General features: G+C 39.9%; 1 protein-coding gene and 1 non-coding gene across 2 annotated transcripts in view; both read right to left on the reverse strand.

The window, feature by feature from the left end:
- Positions 1–26,659, reverse strand: part of LOC122788651 (calcium uniporter protein, mitochondrial-like) — a 1,672,929-nt gene that overhangs the window by 766,103 nt on the left and 880,167 nt on the right. The window lies entirely within an intron of this gene.
- Positions 13,176–13,247, reverse strand: TRNAC-ACA. Its single transcript has one exon. It is a non-coding gene; the product is annotated as a tRNA-Cys (tRNA).

Here is a 26,659-nt window from a genome sequence, read left to right on the forward strand (position 1 = left end):
GAGTGCTGCTCTAGCCCCTAGTTATGCTAATGTGTTTATGCAAGGTTGGGAAATAACCAATATTTTAGAAAGTGAACATAGTAAACATATAGTCAAGATGTTAAGATTTATTGACGATGTCCTTGTAGTGTGGGATAGTACTATTAATGAGTTAAATATTTTTTAAAATTACATTAATAATGTTTGTTCCTGTATAAAATTTGGGCGGCCACGGTGGTGCAGTGGTTAGCATTGCCACCTCACAGCAAGAGGTTCTCCGGTTCGATCCTCAGCTGGGGTGCCTTCTGTGCGGAGTCTGCATGTCCTCCCTGTGGTCGCGTGGGTTTCCTCCGGGTTCTCCGGTTTCCTCCCACATCCCAAAGACATCCTGCAGGTGGATTGGACACTCTAAATTGGCCCTAGGTGTGTGTGTGTGTGTGTGCCTTCTGTGGAAGGTTGGGCGCCGGGCTGGCAACTCGACACCGTAAAACTCCACTGCCAATCAATGTGCGGACAAGGTGATCCACTGTGGCGACCCCTAACCGGGAAAGCCGAAAGAAGAAGAAGAAGAAGAAGAAGTTCCTGTATAAAATTTACATATAGTTATAATGCAGATAAAATCATTTTTTAGATCTGACAATATATAAATATGATAATAAATTAATTTCTAAGATTTCTAAGAAAGATTTTCAAAATAATATGTATTTGCATTATTCTAGTTTGCATCCTAAAAGAACTAAAGTTAATATTGTTAAGGGACAACTTAAAAGGATTAGTAATTTAACTAAAGATGATGAATTGTTTGAGCATGAAGCTTTAAATTTTTGTAAAAGGATGGAAATAAGAGGATACCCTCAAGATGAAGTACAAAGGTTGTTCATTGATGACTTAATTAAGAGGAATAATATTGGAAATAATGTCAATATGAATGTTGGCGATAAAACACAAAAATTATAGTACAGCATTAGCAATACAAAATAGTACAGATTCGAACACTATAAAGAATATAGTGAGGAGAAACTGGGGAATTTTAAAAGGAAATAGAGAAATTATGGAGAAAATAGGGAATGAACCCAAGTTTGTACAGAAAAGGGCTAGAAACTTTAAAGATCTTTTTCAAAGTAAACTAAATAAAGTTAAATAAGCTAAGGTAAGAAAAGGGATGGTTAAATGTTATAATTCTAACTATTGCCAATATTTATTTACTGATAGTAGTGAATTATTAGTGGGGAAAACAGTAGTCCAAGTCCCAGGGAGGTTTACTTGTAAATCAAAAAATGTTATTTATTTATTGATGTGTTCAGAATGTAGATCATTTTATGTGGGAAGAACAAAGAGAGAACTATACAAAACAATTTATGAACATAATTATGCTATTAGTAATGGAGATACAAAAAATGCTATGAGCAAACATTATGTTGATAAAAAATGTAAAATTAATTTTAAATGTATAGTTTTGGACACTGTGTATCAAAATATTAAGTCAGTAAATGTTGAAGAAGAACTAGGTTGGCTAGAATATTGTTGGCAAGTTAAACTAAATGCTTGTTTCTCTCCAGGTTTAAATAACAGGGAAGAGTTTGTAATGTATTTAAAAAGAAAGGGGTTGAAGCATTAATGTATGCATGGTTACTGTGCATTTTTATGTCACTGTGCTTTTAAATGTTAAATGGTGTTTTAAAATGTTAATTAATGTAGTATTTAAAGCATATTTTTTTATGGTAAAGCCATAGTCTGAAGAAGTCTCTTGCATAAGAGACGAAAGCGCTTACTATCGGGCTTGGATTATAATAAATTTCTTCGTACTGACACAGCTTTTGTTTACTTTTTGGATTTTTGGAGTTATTTGCTTGCTGCTTTTGTTGGACTCCTAAACTTCAGTTTGAGAAGTGGGGGGTGCTAATCTAGGGAAGTGTGAAGGCTGCCAATTTAACTAGCTATTGCTCTGATCGCTTTTACACAGGAAGCTGGATACGACAGAACTTCCAAGCATGGTGAGAAAATGCAGCAGTGCCATACTTTACTTGCAAGTTGCAGTTAGACAAACTTCTGTGGGGAAAAATATCATCTGCGATGAGGTAAAATTATATTTAGGGTGAAACTGCCCTTTAAATGTGTATATTTCCTCTACTTATGACTAGTTTTATACCTCAGTTGGGCAAGTGACAGAGCTATGGTTCTACACTTGAGTAAATAAAAACAACTATTTATATCCTAATCTTTAAATGTACCTGAAAAGGACAAATCCAACCAAATGCCATTTTTTTCATCACAATTTGCTTTTTTTCCACATTCCAAAACCAAAACTGCCACATATATAGAAAACATGAATACTGCATTACTCTGTTACCTGCCTGCAAATGAGTTAACATTCTCTGTATAAACATATTTATGTAAAATCTCATGTTTATCCACTATTCAAAAAATGACCTCTGCTACATTATACAGTTTTTGCTTGAGACAAGTTAGTAAGGGAATCACAGCTATGCCAACAACATGAATTCTAGACAGAATTAAATTAATTATTGATACCGGGTAATAAAGCAATCTCTTAAGTGTGATAACAGCTGACATAAGCATTTAGTCAAAGATTACCAACTTCACATCTCCGTCAGAAACTGTGATATGGAATTATATGAAGGTACACATTAGCAGTAGCTGTTTGAATAGACAGATCATTGTTGCAGAGCATGGTTTGAAATTAATGGGCTAAAGTCACAGGTGGACATCAGCTTTCTGGCTACATATTAAAACTTAAAACTAAAAAATTTAAGATGTTCCATTGGAGTATGAATTTATCACACACACTGAAGGCACCTACAGGAAGCCTTTGACTAACCTGTGCCATTGTGCCATGTTTTATTCTTTTTAGGTGTTACCAGGCATATGCTACCAACACATGAAGAAATACTCTAGCATGCTAAAGTAGAGGCCATAGCTACTAATGTTTACCCTGTCACAGAAAAGAAATCCAACACATGAATCTCAGAACACCAAAATGGTTATCTAAGGCAAACACAAACAAGGACACACTTATACTAGCCTAATACCAAGTACAGTTACAATGAAAATGGCTTATCAAAGTCTGCGTCTGCGCAGCAGATAAAGTTTGTTGAAATTTTCTACATGGAATGTCAAGATACTTCAACGTGATGTATACAGAAAATTGAAAATAACTTTATAATGACTACATAACTATAGATTTCCAAAGAACATCGAGCAATTAGATTACTATTTAATGCCCATAATGCATTTGCCAGGAATTTCATGTCCTCTCTAGCTGAGTCTAAACATGGCAGTAAATTAATGAATTAGCTCAAAGATGCACATAAGCCTACAGCACAGTTAATGAGTAAAATTAGTATGCAAGACGTCCCCATGCTGTTTTATTTGCTTGCCTGGAACTGCACCCCTTTTCAAAAAAGTGATTTATTTTTTTGCTTGTACATACATCCCATTTGATCCTAGTAATATGAAAGAGTCTGAATTTTGTATTGATTTTTAATCAGCATAAATAAACTAATCAATGTTGCTCAACAAAGAGAAAGCGGAAAGTCCTTTCAAACCATTCGATATGAATACAATTACTAAAATGTTATTGCTTAAGTTACCGCTTTTTCATTTTGAAATGACTGTCTTTTTGTCTTTATGCAGATGCATTACTACAAATATACATGTATGGAATGTAACAAGTGAAGTAATTTGCTAGCTAAAAAAATCATATGATTTTAATACACAGAATCTTAAGTGTAGTACTGAGTTTTCAGAACTCTAGGCAACTGTAATTCATTCAGCATCCATCCACACAATGCATACTTACTGGTCATCTCTGATTCAGACGTCTTGGTAGAGAGATGCTCTGTTAAGTCTAGTTGACTGTACTGCAGAGGCAAATGGTGGCACATAACTAAATCTTCAGGTATATTCTTTTCATGACACACAGTCATTTAAAGGGGGTCTGCACTTTGTTTTATTAACTTTAGGGAATTAAATCTGACTAAACATCTTAAGCTTAGAACATATTCAAGATACACAAGCACCACTACATTAAAAGCATCATTCTGTCAACAAGGAAGAAAATGAATGTACTGATATGAACACTAGGTACTATATACATTGAAAGAATACTGAACAAGTTTTCATAAATTGACCTGGTTCTTTATTTTCTGCTTTTATACTCAAGATATATATAAGCCAATCTCTTTCTTCTGCTACAGTTAGCATCGCTTCCAGGAACAGTAGTCCAAACAATCAGGCAATAAAAATACAATAATGCTAGTTTTTAAGAAGGGTTTACTAAAAGCATTCGAGTCCCAGGTGCTCAAAGACAACCATTTCACAGCCAGGGCTCGTGGCATCTTGTAGCAGACATGGGCTTCTGCTTGCGTTGTAACTTGACTACATGTTCAGGCAAGGATGTTCATACAAGGTGTGGCAACTACAGAGAGACAGCAGAGAAACTGTCTGAATAAGCAGCAGAGTTCAAGGGTTACATATTACAAACCCTAAAAATCTAAAATGCGAATGTATGTACATCGACACATAAAAGTCGATGTACATACACAGAGAAAAACAAACGGCGAAAATCAAAATGCCGAACGTGTTTTCTAGCCAGCAGCGCAGTGGTGGGGATAAGGAAATATATCCTTTTCTCCACTGTAGTGCAGTCTTGGAGTTGGTATATTTAAGAAGGGGGGGCTTGCTCCCCTACATAAGCGTGTTAATGTATTTTTTTATTTTATTTTGTACTTACCTATGTGGCGTTTTTGCTAACGAAACACGTTAGGCATTTTGATTTTCGTCGTTTACATGTTTCACTGTGCATGTACATTGACCTTTATGTGTCGATGTACATACATTCGCAGTTTAGATCTTTTGGGGTTGTAATATAGACCGGAGTTCAAGCAAGGAAAGGTGTTGGTCATGGGGAAAGAGTGCGACTTAGGGTTTCAGGCAGCAATTGGGAGAGAGGGACCCAAGTTTGGGGAGTGGGGAAATTTTAGAGTTAGGGAACTGGAGGGAAGTTTAGGGTTCATCAGTGATTGGGATTTTAAGTTTATGGAGAGGGAGTGGAGTTTTAGGTTTGGGAATGAGGAGTACAGTTTTAGGGTTAGGAAGCAGGAGGGGAATGTTACAGTTATGACTTGGAAGCAAGAACTCTGGTTATGGTTTGGGACTGGCTAGCCTGTTCAGGGTTAGAGTCTGGGGTCTGGTAGTACTATGTAGTTCTGTGGGTTTAGGGAGTGGGAGAGATAAATAATTAATTATGATCATCCTAGTAGGAGTTACAGTACTTGCCATTTAGAGAAAGTGGCAGCAAGCTCGTTGCGAGCTACCGATGTGTGAAAACTTCTAGCAAACAGTGTAAAGAAAGCCTTTAGAGGCAGTTCATTCATTATTTATTTGCAGCTGCATGTGCTAGATAACTAGATGAGATCTGAAACATAACTTGACTATACTGCATGGGTCAGAAATACAGTCCATTTCCACAAGCAGACTGACAGTTTACATAACAAATTAGGGTTGTTCTATATCATTTATTTCTCTAAAAGTACAACTGCGGTCAGTATAAGACACTCCTATTGCCTTACAGTTTTAGGGGACAAACAAAGGTTAGACTTCATCTAGCCTCACTACATTGTCTTGGAATTTCTTCACCTTGTAATAGTTTATAGTGTTACATACCTAGGAGCTGCTATGCTCGCTTACTATGCTGGACTGAACTACTTTTAAGGTCTTGAGTATGAAACTTTAAAATACTGAGAACTTTCCGTTACCACCACCTTGTATGTGAAAACTCTGTAATTGGAAAACAACATGGAACAACTAATAAAAGAATGGCCCACCTCATTAGTAAGGGTATCTTATCCAGGGACAAGGTGGTCATAACATCCCTGTATTCTTCCCTTATAAGACCGATTATTGAATACAATGCCCCTTTCGGCATGTACCTCACAAAGCACATGCAGCAGCTGGAGAGACCACAGAGATTTCTCACCCAGAGAATCCAGGGCCTCAAACATCTACCCTACACAGATAGGCTAAAAGCCCTGTCCCTCTACTCAGTCTCCTACAGTCTCCTCAGAGGTGACCTCTGTCTGGCATACAAAGCAATCTCAGACTCCGCCCTGATATGACTGCTGCATATCCACAAGTCAAGCTCCACTCGAGTAACCCACACGCAAGACCTCAAACTGGTATGTGACATCAATAGGACTTGTTGGCAGGACAGATTTGTGTCCCAGAGACTCCCCCTTTTGTGGAATAGACTCCCACTCCACGTAAAGCAGAGTACCTCATTAAACCTTTTTAACCACAACCTGGATAACTGGATGGAAAACAGAAAATACACCCCTGGGATTCCACCTATGTCCCTGCTGGACAGTGGCATAGGGTGCTAACTTGTTGGAACATGAGCTAAATTCTTGACTAGGCTTGTAAGGTCCTCAGGGCCAATAGCCTTGTAACTTCCTATGATCTTAAAGATAGGTTGCTAGAAGCTGATGCATTCCAGAGCAATATGAAAGCCTGCTCTGCACCTCAGGGGGAAAAGTTAAGAGTCTCCTCCAAAAGAAAAGGAATGATGGGCTAAAAAACAGTTTTCCCTAAGCCATACATCTCAACCTACAGACATCAAAAATCTAGACAAGTGTTCCTGGTACATATGGCCAAAAATCTGAACTGCTTAGCACTGAATTTGCATATGCAAGTAGAACTCCTCACACATAGAATAGGTGTGGGGGAGGAGATAACCACTGTGACAAACAGTGCACGTCTGATCTGAATGGAGTCAGTTAACACCTGTACATTTAAGAAGCTTGATATTCCTCTTTACCACAAAGCCGACATAAGAGCAAATCTCCAGATCTCAACTATTACTTTCAGCAAACAAACTGGACAGCAAAACAAACCTATCACATAAGTTAAGATGATGGCTAGTTAGTTTTTTGCTGTTTAAGTGGGTGAAAATCTTCTGCTTTCATGATACAGATGTTCTATCTGCTGGTACAGAAGGCAATAATGTCAAAAAATTAAATGCACCTCTTAAAACAACACAACAGATATAACGACTAACTGGATACTGATGAGTTTAGCTTCCCCACCCCCCCTCCCTGTTCTTGGTTGTAGTTTAAATTTGGTGGCTTTTGCAGTGCCCGCCCCACTGTAGATTTGATCTAGGACACTCCCCCAGTCCCATCTCTTTACTGCATTCTACCTAATAAACTCTTTCTGCACTTGCTTTTAGTCCTTTTTAATTTAATTACATTTTTTAAAACTGTGTGTGGACTAATACTGCTACATACTCAAGTGTGCCAGCTTGCACTGCACATGAATTGTTTTTACTACTGTTTTTGCTACTTTTCTGAAAAAAAAAAATTGTAAGCCTGTTTCCTACCTTTCCTGTAATTAGTGTTCCAGATACAGATTTGATGTATCCAGGACTGTTTGTAAGCTTCTGAGCCCCCCAAGCCTTTCTGTGTTGGAGGGAAGCCTTCTAGCTTATCAGTGGGAGTGGTAAGCATTAGGTAACATGTCTACCACATAAGGAGTGGTTCTGGCCCAGAATTTGTAGTTATTGGCAGTTTGGGTGGTCTTCCATCTCTCTCAACTTTCTGATTTGAAGGCCTGCATTTGCACTTGTTTCTGTCCTGTAACTCCTGGGCCCATCTCATTTGCTCACTCAAAAAAAAAAAAAAAAAAAAATTATCTGCTTTTACTGTATTTGTGTTTCTTCCTACTTTATTTTGCTTTTGCGTCATCTTAATAGTACTCAATTGTATTTATTACTGCTTGGTGTAACTCATTCTAAGCCTTTTAGTTTAAGCACATGGGCTTCAAACCAGTTGTTTTACATTAGGAAGGTTTGTGGCCTGCACTGTGGTGGCAGGACAGGCAGCTTACAACCTTCTAAGTTGGGAACTGCTGACTGAGGGCTCAGTGTCTGTTATTCTAAAAGTGTATTAGCGTTGGTTTAAGCACTTGGGCTTCAGGCCAGTTATTTTACATAAAGAAGGTTCGTGGTCTGCACTCTTGTGGGTGGAGAGGCTGGACTCTGCCCTTCCGAGCTGGGAATTTCTGGTTAAAGGCTTATAGTGCTTGCATATTTGAACTGTTTCATACTGAAATTGGTACACCTTGTTTGCTGTAGCATAGACTAGATCCAGGCCTGCTGAATCTAACTTTGTTTGTATGCTTGTTGTTTGTTTGCTTGTTATTTCCCTGAAATGCTAATTCCACATAAAACGCGGCTTTTCAGCACTTCTGTGGATCCCTAGTGATATCTGCATTGCTTACTGTACTTATTTCCTTGTTTCACTTGAAAGAAAGTTACTGTTTGTCGTTTTTGCATTTAAGTTACCTGTAACACATTGCATTTAAGTTACCTGGCACTTGCTCACTAAAGCAATTATATAAGTCAGCACTAATAAATTAAAAGCTTTACACCCTCACAAACTCCCCTTGAGTACCTTGTTCCCCACTGGCCCTTTTTTCAATTATAAAGGAATTCCCAATACTATTCTAGCATGTCCAAAGGTCAGTTGTCAATCTCCTCACTGGTCCAGCTGGTGATCTGGGAATCTTGAGGCAATGTTACAACTGCCTCATGTACACAGACAACCCTCTCCTCCTCCCAACAAATTCCAACACATGTGAGAGATGCAACCATATAGCCAAACTGGAGGCTAAGCTCTCTCAACTCAGTACTGGCGTAACCAGTCAGGAGGAGAAGGAAACCACACTCACTACGATTCCAGTCTCACATAGACCTACCACGACAGCAAACCAAACACAAACACACAAAAACATACTCGGAGGCTCTAAATAAAAATCAGCCTAAGCAGCAGAGACCTCCAAAGCAGACACCCAAGCAACCGCTACCCCAAAACAAAACACGTGCAACACATAGCTCACAAAGCCAGTGTGCCGAACAGTCACAGCCCTTAAGGCTAAACAACACACCTGATACACTTGTAATAGGTGACTCTATCGTCAGGCACACTGACGTCCCGCTCACCAGGCTGAACAAGGAGAAGGTCACGGTGAACTGCCTGTCGAGAGCTAGGATCCGCCACATAACACAAAAACACTCAGGTCACTCCAAGGCAAGTACAAATATGACTCGGTCATTGCCCATGCTGGTGTGAATGACCTGAGACGTACCTCCCTGGACTACATGAAAAGAGACAGAGGAGCTCTCTGAGCATGTAGACCAGGCCGGTATGACCCTGACCTTGAGTAGCATCTTACCCTCACCAAGAATGATGCCACAATATGAAGACAAGATGATCAATTTCAACAATTGGCTTAAGTATTGGTGTCATTCAAAGGGGATCCAATGCCTGTCAGCCTGGGATGACATGCTCGACAAGCCATGATGCTTCGCTAGGGACGGCTTGCACCTGTCACCTCTGGGCTTTAGGATATTGGCAAAGGCTCTTGCTTCCCCCATAGTGCCTTTTTTAGGCAAGGCTCAAAAGACAAACCCACCTCCATAGGTATCACAAGGGATAAGAAACTAAGAGTAATGCTACTCAACGCCAGAAGTCTAAACCTCAAGATGCACGCACTCGAAACTCTCCTTAACATGGAGAACATCGATATTTGTGCAGTAACAGAAACCTGGTTCAAGGCTCCCGAGAGCACCCCAGCACTACCAGGTTATACCTCATACCATGCTTTTCGGCCCCAAAACTTCGACCGAACCAGAAAAGGAGGGGGAGTATCAATATTCGTCAAAGATACCCACACCTCCAGGTTGGTGGCACAGCACGAAGCATCAGAGACTATCCATGTGCAACTAACAGTGGGTAAAACTGCCTTCCAGTTTATAGCCTGCTACAGACCACCCTCCCAAACCCAGGAACCCCACTCGGCCTTCCTGAGAACACTGGAAAATATGAAGCTCTCTCCAAACACCATTATATTGGGCGACTTCAACTACCCAAACATAGACTGGGAGCATTACTCTAGCTCCAACACCCTAGCCCAAAGGTTCCTAGAATTTATAAACTCAAATGCTATGGAACAACTTGTTACCACTCCCACAAGACGGGAAAACATACTGGACCTGATCACCAACATGGGGACTCTATGCTCCAGACCAGAAGTGTATCCCTCACTGGTAAGACCATAAACTAATCTCACTGGATATTCACATCCCGACCCCACTCCCTGCCCAGAAACCCACAGTGAAAAACTTCTCTAAAGCAAATTTCACACTCCTCAAAACCGAGGTGGAATCCTTCAAAGCTTCCCAGCCTGTGGAAAATACGGCCCAGACCACAGAATCCTTTATAAACGCATTCTATGAACACCTTCAGGAATGCATGGATCATGCAATCCCAAATAAAACCAAGACCCAATCCTCCAAAGGCAGACGTCCTGTCTGGTGGACCCCAGCCATAAACAAACTATACAATAGAAGGAGGAAGCTACTACATGATAGAGCAAAATCCCAAAAAGGGAAGGCATCTCTGATCAGTATTAGCAAAAAACTACAGGCACTCATAAAATCGTCTAAGGCCAGCTTCGAGAGAAAAATTTCACAGGACACTAAGGATAATCACAAGGCTTTCTTTAGTTATGTTAGGAACCTGGGTGGGAATTCCCAGATATGCTCAGAATTAGTCCAAAATGACAAAAAATACATCAAACCCACAGACATTGCCAACATCCTAGCTGACAGGTTCAGCACAAACTTCTCCCCCCCTCCCCCACTAAAAGGGCAAATATCTATCCCAGCAGAGTGCTGCCCCCCCTGACATCTCAGATGCTCAGGTAAGAGCCGCCCTCTCCAAAGCAAAAAACACAGCATCAATGGGACCAGACGATGTCCCCGGATGCGTCCTACATGAACTCCAAGAAGAGCTAAACCCAAATATAAAACTACTGTTCAATCTCAGCCTTACTACAGGATATGTACCCAAAGAATGGCGTACAGCAACAGTGGTCCCTCTCCACAAAGTTGGTGCCTCAACGGATCCTGGAAACTTATCACCCCATAAGCCTGACTAGCTTGGTCTGCAAAGCTATGGAAAGGATCATCATGGACATCATAAAAAAAGATATTGGGGACCTACAGACACTGGATCCTACCCAGTTCGGCTTTGTTAAGGGCAGATCCTGCCTTTTAAACCCGGTCGATTTCTTTGAAACAGTCACCAAGGCCACTGACGAGGGGAAGGTGGTCCACACAGCCTACCTGGACCTCGCAAAAGCCTTCGATACAATACCCCACTCGGGCATTTTAGATAAGCTCACCAGCTTAAATATAAACCCCTATGTCACTAGATGGGTTGCAAACTGGCTCAAGGACAGAACTCACATGGTTAGAATTGCTGGAGCCATGTCAGACTCCAAACCAGTTACAAGTGGCGTCCCACAAGGCTCAGTCCTGGGACCTGTCATTCGGTATATATTTCTCGGAGGTACAGGCCAACACGGAAGGACTGTGGCTGACCAAGCTCGCAGATGACTGCAAACTGGGCACCATAATAGACTCTCCAGCCGACACAAGCATCCTCCAAAAGGGCCTCATAGAAACAGACAACTGGTGCCAGAGCCATGGCCTCAAGCTAAACGCCAAAAAGTGTATAGTCATCCCCTTTGGCAAAAACAAAGTGCCCACAAATTACCACATAGGTGGTAATCCATTAAGTACAGAAGAAGTAATTAGGGACATGGGGACCCAAGTTGATAGCAATCTCTCATTTGACAACCACGTGGCCAAAGTGGTTAGAAAAACATTTTATATAGCCCATCTAATCATGAAGGGATTCACATCTAGATCAGGGGAGGTCATCATGCCTCTTTACTCATCCCTCATCAGGCCCATAATTGAGTACAATGCCCCTTTTGGGATGTACCTTACCAGACACCTGCAGCAACTGGAAAGACCCCAAAAGTACCTCACCAAGAGGATCAAAGGGCTCAAACAGATGCCATATGCTGCCCGGTTAAAGAAACTCCAGCTCTACTCAGTGGCATACCGCCTGCTCAGAGGCAATCTGTGCCTGACGTATAAAGCCATGTCCAACCCGGAATTAATGGACATGCTGCACCTCAGAAAATCCAAATCCCATTGAGCTACGAGCTCGAGAGACTTGAACCTCAGCACTGAAATAAATAGGACATGCTGGAGGGACAGATTCATAACCCAGAGGCTCCCTTCACTCTGGAATAAAATCCCAGTCCATGTTAGGCAGAGTCCCTCATTGACTCTCTTCAAGAGGAATCTTGATGAGTGGATGGGAGATCATAGGTTTACCCCGGGTATCACTTCTGTGTCACTGTTAGACAGAGGCACAGTATACTAACCTCGAAAAAGGGCATAGCAAAATTAATTTAAAATGGGTGGTGAAAGCCAAACACATTCTGGCTAGGCTTATAAATGCCCTAGGGCAGACAGCCTAGTATGAACCTATGAACCTATAAGACAAAAAAAAAAAAAACACTGGAATAATGGGACCAAGACATTTGCAAAACATCAATTTTCTTCTTGCGAGGATTTTGCCTTATTCAGCCTGCTCAAAACATCTGAAATTCATTTTATGCTCAAAACAGATTTTAAGTACAGTGGAACTCCCAGGCTAATATCCACACCATGCCCTCAGCAAATGATCAATCAAGGCTCCTCTCATCTTATCGCCATATAGATACCGCTGCATTTACTTTTTGTGCACCCCAAATTTGACTGCAAAATGCTCCACAGGCTCAGGCCAGTTCCTTTTACAGCACAAACACAGAGAAGCATGAGCTTCATAATACCACTGTTTCATACTGGTTAACCCCCACAAAAATACAGAGACACATAGCTTAGTATTTATCACTGAAACTATCAGCCTGCAGACTATTACAAGGTTAGCCAAAAAACAGAGGTCAGAATCAAATTCTGTGCCATGCATCTGTGAGGTAAAGTCCTTTTGCCAAATCCACTGTGTAGAGGTAGAAAGGACACCACTGTCTGGCTTCTTCAAGAATGCAGACGTCTAAAGCATTCTTGGAAATTAGCACATATCTTTTCTCTGTACTTGCCATACAGATTCCCCTTTTAGTATTACTGTTAAAGCTGGCATTAGAAGCTTCTTTGACAAACCAAATTGCTGTGCAAATGCTGGGGATTAATCCTAGGACTTCAGTTACATGAAGCATGTGCTCTACCACTGAGCTACATCCCCTCACCAAAAGCCACCCCATCAGAGTACCCAGATTTGAACCAGGGACCTCTTGATCTGTAGTCAAAAGCTCTACCACTAAGCTATACCCTCATTTTACATAGGAAATTTTAGCTCTCAAAAACCCTTTGCAGTAAAAAAAGATGCTACTCTGGACTGTTCCATGTCAAGTCAAAGCAATTTATTTTTTAATAATTAATCATGCAATATAGTTCAGAAACATGACAAACATTAACGTGCAAAGACCCAGTGTGTCCTACACCTCATTCTTAATTGAAACGTCACACATTTTATTAAAGAAATAGTTGCTCACAAAAATACAAATAAATAAATAAAACTACATACTACTGTGGAAATTCATGATACTTTTCAGTGCTATGGGCCCCCTCATATTTAACTATAGTCTCATAAGGACATTAAAGACAGAAGAGCACAGTATGTAATTCCCTAATCTCTCATAAGCATCTTGCAGGAAGTGCGAGTGGGATAGCATTATACTCCCAGCCATTATGGACAAAAAATGTCAACCTGTGTTTTAAATTGGGATATACAACTTTATGACATGGCATGAAGCTAAGAAAACAAATTCCCCTCAAAGCGCTGCCTGCATCATGCTTCTTGTCTTTGAAGAATGTCCCTGACTTTGTCTCGCACTTTTGTCCTTTCTCTTATAAAATATCGATTTTCTGGTAAATCAGAGAGGAATGCAATCAGTCAATAATACCAGAGTTTCATACTTCTATTTCATAAAAGGTGAATTGATGGAAATCCTGTTCTTTTACCTTAAAAAAAAAACATCCCCTTGATTATATTATTTTATGTTTCACTATTTACGGTTCAATCTATTTGAAGATATGAAAAAAATTTTAATAAAAATTTCTTTGAGTAAAAAAAAAAAAAATTAAAGATTTCATGCCTATTGCTTCCTTTCCTAGCTTGGCCAGATGCAGCTGCTTTCTGTCCAGGTCCAGCTCTCTGAGACCACAATGTTAGTTACCTAATAATGAAACCAAAAGAAAAATGTAACAAATAAAGGAATCCATTGAGACTTTGCTTTCTTTCACTTTCCATATGTGTAAAATGTGTACTTTATTTCTCTTTCACTAGCATGTCCTATTCAACTTTCACCCTTTGCCTGACTGACTATGACCTGTTGCCTCTCAGCCTTGGCTTTATGAAAAAACAGGAGACACAGAGAGAGAGAGAGAGAGAGAGAGAGAGAGAAAGTGGCTTAAAGTTGCAAGAAAAAAAAAAGCAAAATCATTAAAGGTGCAAGTCAGTATTTCACAGCAGTCTGTTTTTTAGGGAGATGCACTGGTATTTTCTGCATAAATCTGGCAGTTGAGAGGGATGCCCTATGCAAATAAGCAGATAAGAGATCCAAGAATAAAGTCACTGGACTATAGAGTAAAGACTGGAGGCTGAATACAACACAAGGGGTAGGACTCTGAGAAGAACCATCTGTAATGGACATGGCGCTATGTTGTTTGTCGGTATTATAAGAAGGGCTTGGAAATTACAGAAAATTAATTTCATCAAATCCCCCTTTGATCGGCATCTAGTTGACAAAATTTTGTCAAACAATCAACATGTATCGCAAGCTTGCACAGTTGGGAAAAATGCTTTTCCCTGACATTGTGCAGTCTGAAAGTTAGTATTTATAATCAGAAGGGGGATGGGGGTTGTCCCCTGCAAAAAATTATGTTTTATTCTATTTTTTTTTTTTTTACTTGTGTATTACAAGCACTGAGATTGTTGCTTGGCGCATGAGTAGAATGTCAACATTTGCTGGTTTGCAATGTGAACATCAACATTTGGGTGTTTCAATGAAATTAAGTACACACACACACACACACACATATATATATATATATATATATATATATATATATATGTGTGTATATATATATATATATATATATATATATATATATATATATGTGTGTGTGTGTGTGTGTGTTCCCTGCAGAATGTCAACAGTGAGTGAGTGGTCTTCAGCTGCTAAGTCAACCACTTATGATCGACTAAGTAGCTGGTCAACAGACGTGTTAGACTGCATAAATCCCGGGGATGGGAATATGCCCTTACCCTTGGAGTTAGTATACATAATTAGCAGGGGTGCCAGGGGACTTGTCACCTTACAAAAAACAATGTTTTTATTTGCTTTTTAGTTTGTTTTGTTTGCACCAAAGCTGTTTCTTGGCACGTTCATACTAATATGCCAACATCAGAGTTTTCAATGTTTTGACATCAATTTTGCCAGTCAGTGTTTAGTGTATTCAGTCTTTACCACTACTTACACACACACACACACACACACACACACACACACACACACACACACACACACACACACAGATATACACACACCCTTATGAAGAAGATTGGAGAAAGTTCCTGAATGTACTGGTTAAATTTCCTCTACTAGTATAAATACCACCTTTTGACCCCACTGAAAGGAGGCCTCTAGCCTTACGGGACTAACTCATTCAACAAATGATAAAAAAAAAAATATATATATATATATATATATATATATATATATATATATATATGTGTGTGTGTGTGTGTGTGTGTGTGTGTGTGAGAGAGAGAGAGTGAGAGGGATACACAAACACACACACACATATATATAAGCATACATACATATAAGTATGTGTGTGCGCATATATATATATATATATATATATATATATATATATATATATATACATATACAATGGTGTGATATATTACTTGAACATATTCAAGGAAAATGAAGATGTTAAAAAAAAGTAGGTGAAGGGGAAGTTGAAAATTATGTGGACAAAAATAGGAACAACAGGGCAGAGTGGACTCTAGCACATCTAAAGTTTTAAAGATGTGAAATCAGAGTCAGACTGTGTGACAAAATGGCAGCAGACAAACATGACACTGTAGGACATCAAAAATGAGATGCTGGAGCCAAGCGTGTGGGAGTGGGTTGTAGTAAAATAGGTCTGGGGACAAAGAAGCAATGGACATCAAATTCATGCAGTAATGATGTGGTGGGAGACAAAGGCTGGGCAAGACGAGTAAGGAACAACATGCCAGTCACTGAGAAGCTCCTATGGACATTCACCCTACTATTTCCTTTGGGACACATTATTTTTAAACACCGCTTTCCCCCCCCCCCTTTTTCAGCACTAATGGCTTTCTGGAATGTGAGGAGTGGTGCCTGACTAGATGGAGAAAGAGGCACAAACAGAATGTTTCCTGGAGAGCGTTTTCAGTTTGGATTGGCTTCAGTTTAGCACAGTTAGGGAGTTTACTGAGAATGTCAAAGTAACATGTTCCTTACCAAAGCTATTTCTACAGTGCATACTGATTTCCTTGTGTGTGTGTCAAACCAGCAACAAAATGGTTTGCAGTTATAAAATGCCTCCACTTTTTAATGAGAAAACTGCATGAAAGCTGTAAAAAGGGTTTGGCAGTAACATGCATTTCATTAGATTGCTTTGCTATATTCACTAGCTTATTGACTGAACTGAACAGGTTCATAGGTTGGTACTAGGCTATCAGCCCTAGGGCCTATACAAGCCTAGCCATAACAATTCCCTGGCTATTTCTTCCCACATTATTTACTTTCCTGGACCCCTGTCTAGCAGGGCGACTGACGTGATCCCTGGGGTGAATTTCCTTTCTCCCATCCAATCGTCAAGGTTCCTCTTGAAGAGGTCCAACAGAAAGCAAATAAAGCAGGCATCACACTACATTTTGTAGTATTGTAAAATGACAGGTAGCACATGGTATATTTTGACCTGGCAGTGTTATGGATAACTGTTGAGCTCTTGTTAAGCATGGATGAGATATTCATTAATGCACTCCAAGGTATGTACGCAGCTGCTTCTGTGGCCGTATCAGAAGTTTCTTATAAGGTCAGTATCATCTTATCTCTCGCCTGGTAGATTTCAAAAAAGGAGAAATGTTGTTCTGGTACCCTAGTATATAACATCAGCACAGATGAAATGATACCTCTTTTGACCAACATAGGTGTTGAAATACAGCTTACTCAAGCTTTCAAATTACCTGTGCGATTTATAGTGAGCTAGTAAGGATGTTGGACACAGTATTTTAATAACTACATGAAAACAAGTACACAATACACATTTTTCACTGACTGAAAGAGCAACTAAAGACATAACCTTGTGCATACTTTGGATGCTTTGTCACATGATGCAGATGCTACAGAAAAACATATGGTGCCTGTACGACTAAAATCCTGCATAGCAAAATTCATGACTTACCATAACATGTTTAACTTAATTTGAAATGATAAATCTGAAAGTGTGCTAATTTAACACAGCACACACTACAGGCTGGTTTAAGTGATTCAGTGATGCTTAAGAAAATAAATCACAATAAACAGAGATGTACTGAAAATTATTTACAACCAGAGGAAGAAAATATTATCTGTCTGTCTCTGAACAACATATATGAGAGACAGTTCTATTTATATGTTAAAAAGAAAATATTCATTATATGTTTGTCTCAGAGCAAAATATGCAGCAAAACAATTGTATTTACATGTTAAAAACTATACTCCAGTACGGTATGATAGCCTTGACATTTCAGTGGCATGGACTGCAAATTAACTCTCAGACATGACTCAGGCTGTTATTAAATAGAACTCTGCCTTCTCAAATCCCAAATCCATTTATGTGCAGCACAAGGGTTTGTTACTGCCTTTTCTTAAACAAGAACCATTGTTAATCACTTAAGATACAGGCAATCATACATTTATATAAATGAAAACAAACCACACTGACATTTTGAGTTGCAAACATTATAGAGCACATAAAATCTACAGTCATTGTCAGTCAAACATTACATAGCACATTCAATGCCTGCCTTCCATTAAACCTCATTCCTCCTAAAAAAACATTACTTAGCACATGTCGTTCCAACAATTTCCATTTTTCTATGTAATTTGCTCTTACCCATTCCTAAAGATCCCGATTCCAGTTGTTTTATCTCTTGTTACTATATTCAGTACTTCTAAAAAGTTGGTTTTAGACTTTAATTTCCACTTTCTAGTAATTGCTTTTTTGCCAGCCACCATAATTAGACTCTGCAAGGCTTTACTCTGTCTAGGCAATTCTGATTCTGTATCACAGCTCAAAAAAACATTACCTTAGTTACACCAATTCACTCACCCAGTATTTGACAGAGTAATCTGCAGGGAATTTTTAAAGCCTGCCAACTAATTAAGCTCCCAAAAATATGTTCCCAATTACCTCTTTCTTGCCTATCACACCTCATATACTCACAATCCACCTGAGGAAAAATTCTCTGAAGTCTGCTTAGGGTATAAAATATCTATGCAAACACTTCTAACTAAAGATGCTAAATCTCCTAGACTTTGTTGCATATTTGGGAGCCATGGCCCCACTGCTTTTTAATACCTATGTGATAGCACACTTAGCTGTCTGACATTTTACCATATGCAGGTCTGACATACATATACAAATATACACTCAGTGCTGCAACCTGATTTTCAAACCTTTCAACTATAAATAAATTGTAGTGATCTCAATTTATCTTAACACCTAATGCAACATTAGAGTACCAACACACCAGCACATGATAAAAAAGACCTGCTCAGTGTACCAAAAACACTTAAAATGCTAGCCATAATACCTCTGATAAACCACTACCCAGGATCTAACTTTTCACAACAATTTAAGTATAATAATGGTCACATTGTAGCAAAAGGTGGAAGCATCTGTATGCAGTCATGAACTAATTAACTCCTTTAGTTACAACAGCAGTAGCCAAAACCGTGACTTCTGCATGATAGCACTGTTATGGGAAAAACGTGACTTCTGCATGGTAGCACGGTTCTGGTAAACCGTGACATCTGCATGGTAGTACTGTTCTGGTAAACAGACTTCTGCATGATAGCACTGTCCCGGTAAACCCAAAAAGGAACTAAAGATAAGCTCTTATTCCTCAAAACCAAAATGCAAAGTTTACACCTTGTATGCCTGCAAGAACTTACACAGAATTAATATTCATATGGCTCCCTCGAAGGAAAAACTACTATACAGCATGTTAATATTTGCTCACAAGCTATTCCATATAGGACCATGTAGCAATCTTTGAAATAACCACGTATTCCTTATTCTATCTGCTTGGAAAGCTAAGAACTCTTGGAAAGGTCACAGATATTGCAGTTTACAGGAGGTGCTGCTTTTAATCATGCACACAATCAGAATGTAAGAGCTATCTGTCACTGAACATAAAATCCAATGGCACATTCAAGAGGTATCTACTTTCTTAGTAAGTGCAAATCAGTCTCTGCACTGTCTTTAGAGTCACAAACTCTTATGTCTCACAATCTCACTTCAGTTCAAGCAATAATTCCAATCCTGTAAACCGCTTAATAAAGCAAACGCAACTTCTCTCTTCTCTAAACTAGTGCATCATAAATCATACTTCATACCTGCTCTCTCTCACCACATCACACTTTTACCACTCCCTCCCCTTTTCATGTAGTGCTGCCCTACTTTATCAAACAGCAAGCATTTACCCTAACATGGGGTGGTTGCACTGTAGAGTTCGCACATCCTCCCTGTGTCAGTGTGGGCTTCTGCCAGGTGTTCTGGTTTCCTCCCAAATCACAAACCCATGTTACAGGTGAAATGACAATTCTTTAAATTGGCCACAGGTGCCGATATGGACTGTGCGTGTGTCTACATATCTAGCAAATGTACTGGCAACTTATCCACAACTTCTTATCCACCTTAAGCCTGTAGCTTGCTAGCATAAACTGTCTCCCCTATGTCTGGTGGTTAGTGCAGAAGATTAAAGCTATGAGCTGATTTCTGTAGTCCATGGTTTGATTCTCCTCACCTCCATTTGCCTACTATTAAACTCAGCTGGAAAATTATCTGGGTTTCTCTATGGTCTCTTGCACCTCACAACTAGTAACTACTTGCGAATGAATGTGAATGGTGGTGTACTCTAGTGACAAGTCATACTGTAGGGCACTTAAAACACCAAATTACAGAAAATATTCACTATCTGAGTAGAACAAAAATATTACTCTGTTTGTATAGAGATGCATTATGTGTCTATTCTGTAAATGTCAGGTATAACGACCTTGGTGTTTCAGTACCAATCGTGTTTACTTACTTATTACTTTTGTTTACTGGGAGAATCCAAATGGGCAAAGGCTCTTTTTCTGCATAGTCCAAGGAAGAAAAGATCCTGTTTATGTTCTGCTACTCAGTCTAAGCAGAATATCAGTTTGCACACTTCAGAGATCTGTTTTACAGTGATGTTATTGGTTTCATCTTGCAGGGTCAGTTATAAACATGATGACCTTGAACTATTTGGGTGTTGGGCGATTCTGGAGAATGCTGTCTGAACAGAACAGATGCACATGCTCTATCCAGCTCATGTGAAACAATGTCTTGCACAGCCATATTAACTAAATGAAATAAACCACTGTTGGCATAAATTGGCCCACAACGGCAGTTAGCCTAGTACTATCCTATGAATCTATAAAAATGAATGTCGTAAAAAATGGCTTGGGTAATACTGGGGACTGGATTGGATTTATGAGATGTTGCGATTCCCAGACAGCTCTTGATGGCATGTGTTTAGGAGCAGTTTGAAAAAACAATTCTTAATTAAAAAATAAAAAAATAAAATTGCACTTGCAAAGTCTTTATGACGCTACTGATGCACTTCACATCAAACATTTTGCACCGCATCAGCACTGTCCTTGTCCCAGGTACAAAAGAACTAGGCAATGACAGCTGCAGCTCACAAAATCATAAAACATTCATAACATCAGTGTGTGCCAACTTACTCAGAGAGACCATACGGAAGCAGTAAGGGACAAAGTACTTGCCAGGACTTTAATTCCATACTCCTGACTGAATGACTCAGCTGTTTATTATAAAACTCATGTGATCACATATTCTTAACAGTATCCAAGCGAGATATTTCTGGCAGTAGATGTGCTTAATTCCTCTCCACCTGCCATCCACATAACAAAAAAGAAATCAGGTAACTAGTGCAATCTAATCCTAACTCACAGTCATAACCCAAGGTCACCAACTTTCCCGTTCCCAGATCAATAAGGAGAACCCTGACATCTAGGCCACCGACTACAAAATCATGACCTTGCATGGAATTTCACATTTTAAGCCACTGTATTCCTTTGCTTTAACTTACACTTTTGAAATTCAGAACTTATAAAACTGCTTTACCAAATGCTCTGTATTTAAATTGGTTTTAATTTTGCATTTATAGAAGTGTATCAAAATATTAAAATGGAATTACAGCAATAACCAGAAATTAAACTGAGCAATCTTGTAATTCACTGAATTTCATGAAAATGAAATCTCTCTCTACTCTCTAAGTAATTATGAATCAGTGTTGCTAGCGATAGTTATAACCACCCAAAACATTATAGTGACAAAATTATAGGAGTAATTTTCATATTCAGCTTTATAACATGCAGGTTATATCAGAAAATTGAGGGAATATTCTGCAGCAATAGGCACAATGACAAAGTACTACAATACAATTGCCATTTGTGTGTTTCAGGTTCTACTGAGGAGTTTCTGTTCTGAAAGATATGGTTAACACAGTAAAGGCAGACAGTTCTCAGGGGTGCATTAAACAATGACTACAAAGTCTTTGGAGCACATTTCCTACAAGCATTTAAAGGAAGCAGTTCACAAACTTGCCCGATATGCAAATAAATGTAGCATACATATGAAGAAATTCACAACTAGGGGAAAAAGGCAGTCAAGCTTTTTGGTGGCCTGAAGACTGTAGTCTCGATAACACAAACTAAGCAAAAGCTGTCCTTTAAATAGAATTGAAAGCCCACAATGTGTAGTTGCAATACCATCTGGTACAAGAGAGATTTTATTACAGAGCAATTATCACTGCACATAGAATACACACTATCAATAAACACCAGCTGCCACTTGCATGGCACACCATTTCCTAATACAGTCCTGCATTAGAAAATGTTTTGGTGGTCTGGGAGGGAGAAATGGAAGTTTTAAGATACAAAGCTATTATAGTTCGATTTAGTGCTGTACAAAGATCCTCTAACATTCAGTATTTATCATATGAACAGTTGATTTCCTTGTAAAATGACATGTTTTACTATCTGGACAGCAACGATACATCAAATAATACTGTACCATGATAATGCTTTTGAAAGCTTCTGTGGTGCAGCATAAACCCTTATTAGAACACAGTCTGGGATGTCTCGCCTGGAAACCTGTCTCATTTAACATTTTAAGGTGTGACCCATGAAACTTAAGATGACAGAAGAGTTAGTTTTCTGGGATTCAGAATGTTATGTAAGGGCCAGTCAGATCATGAGAGGGGGTAATGATTTACTGGCAAAAAATGCTAAAAGGCAAAGAAAAAAAAAAATCTGACTACAAACCAAATTTCACAACATAGTACAGTTATGTACACTTACCATAAATGTAGATGTTCGAGTGCATTCACTGTTGCAGTCATTACATTTGGGTAATCTGCTGGCAGGTTGCCCTCAGTCGGCCTAATTAACAAAGTCTTTGGTCCTACATCGGTTGCTGTCCCTTCTTCCATGACATCAGGTCGTCAGGGGTATAAAACATGCAGCCGACACCGTTACATCAGTTTTGCTTGCCCCATATGTCAGGTGCCCCATAATGGGGAGCAAAAAAAAAAAAAAAAATATATATATATATATATATATATATACACAATATAAAACACAAAACCTATACCTCCAAAGAAAAGCAAATACACCAAAAAGGCTTTTAAAGATAGTAACAGAAATGAGAGGTATAGTAAGAGAAAAACAGGGAGTTGGAGGGAGGGTAACCAGGACTGCAACAGTGAATACACTCGAACATCTACATTTATGGTAAGTGTACACAACTGTACTATGTTCTTTGTGTTTCACTGTTGCAGTCATTACATTTGGGTAGAATCCCAAAGCTATGGTTGGGAGGATGGATTTATACAGCATTAGGAGCAGCTATAAGGCCCTGCAGGACAGCATTGGCAAAACCTGCTTTGGATTTAGAGAAGAGAGTTAAATGGTAATGTTTGGTGAACGTAAGAACTGAACTCCAGGTAGCAGCTTCTAGAATGTCTCTGGTAGGAAACCCTCTGAGAAAGGCCGCAGAAGTAGATGCAGCCCCGGTGGAATGAGATCAGACCGCCTTGAGGACAGGTTTACCATGATATATATAGCAGAAATTAATACAATGGCTTATCCATTTGGAAATAGTCTGCTTTGAAATGGCCTTTCCCTCTGCCCCTGCAGCAAATGCCACCAATAGTTGTTCAGATTTTCTTAGAGATTTTGTCCTGTTTAGGTAGAATCTTAGTTGTCTGTGTACATCCAATGAATGCAGAATCCACTCACCTTTGTTCTGTGGATTTGGGAAGAAAGTTGGCAGATGAATGGTCTGATTAAGGGCCACACTAGATACCACCTTAGGCATAAAGGATACATTTGTCCTGACAGCCACCCTGTCCGGGTAAAAAATAATGAAAGGCTCCACTGCCATAAGAGCCTGTAGTTCTGAAATCCTTCTAGCTGAAGTGACTGCAAAAAGAAAAGCTGTTTTCCAAGAGAGAAATGTTAGGTCCGCAGTAGCAGCTGGCTCAAAAGGAGGCAGAGTGAGTTTTTCCAAAACAAAATTGAGGTCCCATGCAGGAATTGGTGCTCTCCTGGAAGGTCTTAAATTTTTGGCCACTCTGAGATACTGCTTTAGCAGAGGATGAGAAAAGAGGGGCAGCTCTGTGTTGTAATGTGCTGAAATGGCAGATGCATGGATTTTTATGGAAGAAAAAGATAGGCCCTTGTGAAGCATCTCAGTTAAGTATTGCAGAATCTGAGGAATATTGGGCATTGCTGTGCTTATTCCTTGTGCTTGGTTCCAGGCACAGAATCTTTTCCATTTGTCAGCATAAGATTTTCTAGTACTAGGCCTTCTAGCCTCCAAAATGACATCCATCACAGATTTGCTGAGAGGTGTAAAGGGTGAAATTAGTTGATTAGCCACACTGCAAGATTCAAAGTTTGGAGACGAGTGTGCAGAATTTGATAGTTCTGCTGAGTCAGTAGGTAAGGTGTCTGAGGCAGGTAACACGGAGGAAGGTGCGACACATTGCGTAGGAGCGGCTACCAGTGTTGGCGAGGTGAGTCTGGAGCAATCAGGATCATTTTTGGTTTGTCCTGTCTGACTTTTAGTAGGACTTTGGAGAGCAGAGACAGAGGGGGGAAAGGCATAGACTGATAGTTTTTTCCAGCTGAAAGATACAGCATCCACTTTCCAAGCTTTTTTGTGATGAATTCTTGTGCAGAATTTGTCCAACTGATAGTTTTGGGGTGAGGCAAAAAGATGTCTGGGCTCCCCCATTTGCATGTCAACATGTTGAAAATTTGTGGTTCCAGTTTCCATTTGTGTGGGTCCATAATATTTGTGCTTAGTTCGTCTGCCAGAGTATTTTGCTTTCCTGGCAGGAATTGAGCTTGCAAATGTATTTGATAAATCAAGGCCGTGTTCCACAATGCCATGGCTAGTCTGCAAAGGGGGTAGGAATGTGTACTCCCCTGTTTGTTTATGTACCACATTACTGTGGTGTTGTCTGTCTATCTGTAATTGTCCTGGATGAAGGTGGTCCTTGAAGGCTGTCAGAGCATTCTGTACAGCTAGCATCTCTTTCTGATTGATATGTAGGTGCATTTGATTTGGGCTCCATTTGCCCTGAATGCATCTCCCTGCTAGATGTGCCCCCCAAGCATAGTCTGATGCATCTGTAGTTAGGGTTTGGGCAGCAGGGGGTGGAATGAATGACAGCCCCTTGTTTTGGTGGCAGGTCTCTGCCCACCATAGGAAAGTACAGTTTTGTACCTACCATAAATGTAGATGTTCGAGTGTTCACACTGCTGCAGTCATTACACTTGGGTTATCCTGTCATCAGGTGGTCCCGCAGTTGGCCAGAGTTCCAAAGTCTTGGTCCGGCGTCACTTGCTGTCACTTCTTCCCTGACGTCAGTGCGCCAGGGGTATATAGGATGCATCCGATGCCATTTTCTTCAGTTTTTCTTGCCCCAGATGTCAGGTGCCCCCCAGTAAGTAGGCGATACATATTGCTAATAAAAATATACATATAAAATAAAAACAATACCTTCAGTTACACGCAAATACACCACAAAGTTGTATAGGATAGAAAGGCATAGATAAGTCCAGCTAGTTCAGAGGGGATGGAGGGAGGGTAACCTGGACTGCAGCAGTGTGAACACTCGAACATCTACATTTATGGTAGGTACAAAACTGTACTATGTTCATCGTGTTACACTGCTGCAGTCATTACACTTGGGTACAATCCCAAAGCTAAGGTTGGGTGGCTGGTCTATGGTTAGGATTGGCTATGAGGCCCTGCAGAACTGCAGTGGCAAATCCTGCTCTGGATTTAGAGTAAAGAGGCAAGTGGTAATGCTTGGTGAAGGTGCGCGCACTGAACTCCAAGTTGCAGCCTCCAAAATTTCCTTGGTAGGTACTCCTCTGAGAAAGGCTGTTGAAGTGGCTGTTGCCCTGGTGGAATGTGGCCTAATGTTATTAGGGACTGATTTTCCATGCTGTGAGTAGCAGTAATGAATACAGTGTCCTATCCATTTGGATATAGTCTGCTTTGAGATAGCCTTGCCCTGTGATCCTGCAGCATATGCTACAAACAGTTGCTCAGATTTCCTGGAAGCTTTTGTTTTGTCCAAGTAGATGCGTAGCTGTCTGTGTATGTCCAAAGAGTGCAAAAGTTTCTCCCCTTTATTCTGGGGGTTTGGATAAAAAGTTGGCAAATGGATGGTTTGGTTAAGAGCCACACTAGATACCACCTTTGGCATAAAGGTAGGGTTTGTCCTTAAAGAAACCCTGCCCTGATGAAAAATTATAAATGGTTCCACTGACATTAATGCCTGTAGCTCTGAGATTCTTCGTGCTGAAGTTACTGCCAGGACCAGAGCTGTTTTCCATGATAAAAATTTTAGATCGGCTGTATTGGCTGGCTCAAAAGGTGGCAGGGTCAGTTTTTCCAAAATGAAATTGAGGTCCCAAGTCGGTGTTGGTGCTCTCCGGGGCAGTCTTATGTTTTTAGCCCCTCTGAGGTTCTGCTTTAGCAAGGGATGAGAGAATAAAGGAGGATTCGTGTTGTAATGTGCTGAAATGGCAGAGGCGTGGATCTTAATTGATGAGAAGGATAGGCCTTTGTCCAGCATCTCAGTTAAGTATTGTAAAATCTGAGGAATGTTTGGGACAAGAGGGTCAAGGCTTTGAGCCTGGTTCCAAGTGCAGAATCTCTTCCTTTTTTCTGAGTAAGCTTTCCTGGTGCTAGGCCTCCTGGCCTTCAAAATGACATCCATAACAGCTTTAGAGAGAGGTGTTGCCTGTTTGACTAATGAATCTGCCATACAGCTGAGCTGACTGTGCAGGATCTGATTGTTTTGTT

This window comes from Protopterus annectens, chromosome 14.part0 (genome assembly GCF_019279795.1).
Source record: "Protopterus annectens isolate FY-2018-M chromosome 14.part0, PAN1.0, whole genome shotgun sequence".
In the NCBI taxonomy this organism is placed as follows: Eukaryota; Metazoa; Chordata; order Ceratodontiformes; family Protopteridae; genus Protopterus; species Protopterus annectens.